Source organism: Octopus bimaculoides, chromosome 18 (genome assembly GCF_001194135.2).
Source record: "Octopus bimaculoides isolate UCB-OBI-ISO-001 chromosome 18, ASM119413v2, whole genome shotgun sequence".
NCBI lineage: Eukaryota > Metazoa > Mollusca > Cephalopoda > Octopoda > Octopodidae > Octopus > Octopus bimaculoides.
Window position 1 is genome coordinate 50,899,242 of NC_068998.1, and position 2,309 is coordinate 50,901,550.

At 40.0% G+C, this 2,309-nt stretch overlaps 1 protein-coding gene across 3 annotated transcripts in view; it reads right to left on the reverse strand.

The window, feature by feature from the left end:
- The window catches only part of LOC106874735 (alpha-2Db adrenergic receptor), a 113,956-nt gene that overhangs the window by 81,960 nt on the left and 29,687 nt on the right, over positions 1-2,309 (reverse strand). For 2 of the 3 annotated variants that reach the window (XM_014922567.2, XM_052974490.1), the window contains exon 2: positions 48-90. The exons of the other annotated variant lie outside the window; for it this stretch is intronic. The gene's annotated coding sequence lies outside the window, so the exon portion shown is untranslated. The remainder of the gene's footprint in view (positions 1-47; positions 91-2,309) is intronic. 3 annotated transcript variants of the gene reach the window in all.

Consider the following 2,309-nt stretch of genomic DNA (forward strand, 5'->3'; position numbering starts at 1 on the left):
ACACATTATCAGTTTCAATTTTATATAAAGAGGCAAAGCAAACTTACTGTAAACCACTTCTTTTGGTAAATCCGATAACAGAAGAATGCACTAAAAATGAAAATAAAAATATACATAATCATCCAACAGTCTGACTACCATGTTATTCTCAATACATATATTTTAGCATTAACAAACAGAAAAAGTGTACTCAACACAAATGTATCAGTTTAATGCTCGGGAAGTGAGAAAGTCTTTTACGTTTCGAGCCTACGCTCTTCAACAGAAAGGAACACAGAAATAAACAGGGAGAGAAAATAGAAAAAGGTTTAGTGGCTAATGTGCAGATTGAGAGAAAACAGGGTCAGAAAAAATAGGGTAAGAAGAAACGACAATAGGAAAAAGCAGAAAGTACAAAAAAAGTTCAGAAAAGTTCAAAAGGTTCAAACATTGTGGAGTATTGGAGCAATTTCTCATTAACAGAAGAGTCCAGTGTAATCCATGTGTATGCAGGAGATACATATATATATATATATATATATATATATATATATGTATGTATATATGTGTGTGTGTGTGTGTGTGTATATATATATATAAATGTATCATCGTCATCATCATCGTTTAACGTCCGCTTTCAATGCTGGCATGGGTTGGACAGTTTGACTGAGAGATGGCAAGCCAGAAAGCTGCACCAGGCTCCAATCCGATCTGGCAATATTTCAACAGCTAGATGTCCTTCCAAACGCCAACCACTCCGAAAGTGTAGTGGGTGCCTTTTTATGTGCCACCAGCATGAGGGCCAGTCAGGTGGTACTGGCATCAGCCATGCATGCATATACATGCACATACACACACACACACACACGCATATGCATACCTGTGGGTAAATATATCTATAACTGGATATGTATGGATGTTCATGTGTGTGTCTCTGTATGTGTTCATGCAATGTGTATATGTGTGTATCTATGTGTGAGTGTGTGTGTGTATCTGTGTTTTGATGAGTGTGTATGCACGCATGCGAGTGCCTGTGTGTGTTGGTTGGTTTAATCGTACAACATCAGCTGAAGTGAGAAATGGAACATTACAAAAGAGCACAACTCAACTACAAACTTGACCTAATATTTTTGTCATTGCTTCCTCCCCCACCGCCACCACCAAAACTGTTTCCGGAAATTACCAGTTTCAAAAGGGATTGGTTTTTTTGTTTTTTTTTCCTGGGACAATCATGAAGACTATGTTGGTGATAGCCTTGACTGCATTACTGGTGGTGGCGGTGGCGGTCGTGATGGCGATGGTGGTGGTGGAACTTTCAGCTACGTTCCTACTTTAAACATACTTCAGTGAATATCTACATGTTGCGTAGTAATTTCAAGCGTACCAATCCCTCACACTATCACTCTCGCTTCCTGCACCCCCACCACCTCCATCGTTTTGGAGGACAAGATTATCTCCCCCTTTCACTTCCCCCTCCCCTCACATACTTTGCAGTTTTAACAGGAATGGTATTAATTTTATTGTTTCATTTAATTTTCTTTTTATATATTTACTAACGTGGCTGTGCGGTTGAGAGGTTCACGTTGCAGCCCCAGGCCAATCAATGCCATGTAAGGGAATTTAGTAAAAGGAAACTGTGAGGAAGACTGTGATATTTATCTAGCTACCTACCTATCTATCTATTTATCTAACTGTAGGTACATATACATGTATACATACATGTCATACTGGGTCACTGAAGGGTCCAGGCAAAACAAAGTGACCCTGGAAATTATCTTTTAATGCCAGGTACTTATCCTTTCGCTCTCCTTTGATGAATCAATAGGTTACAGAGGTGTAAACAAACTAACACTGATTGTCAAGTGGTGGTGGGGGACCAGCATAAACACACACATGCGCTCACATACGCGCACATACAAAGAAATTGTGCCACAGTGTACCTATATGCTGTGATCCTGAATTGGGCAGGGGACATATGGCCCATGGTTCCTGCTTTGGATGAACCTTGAAGCTAAAGTCCAGGTCGTTTGGGCAGTGCTGGTGGTATATTCTCCACATTGCGCAAATGACGTGCCACTTGCGGTGGCACTGGAGAGAGTAGAGTTTCAAGGCTTTAAAGCGGCCCCAGTTATCAAGATCAGACATGCCCTTAATTCGTTTAGTGCATGCCCTCTGGGGTGATTTAATATTTGAGATGATTTGTTTTGTATGGGGAAACCACAGAAGGCAACAGTATTCAAGGTGTGGCCGTACAAAGGAGATAACATACTATATATATATATATATATATATATATATATATGATTCGCCATGATAGATTGCTGACGACT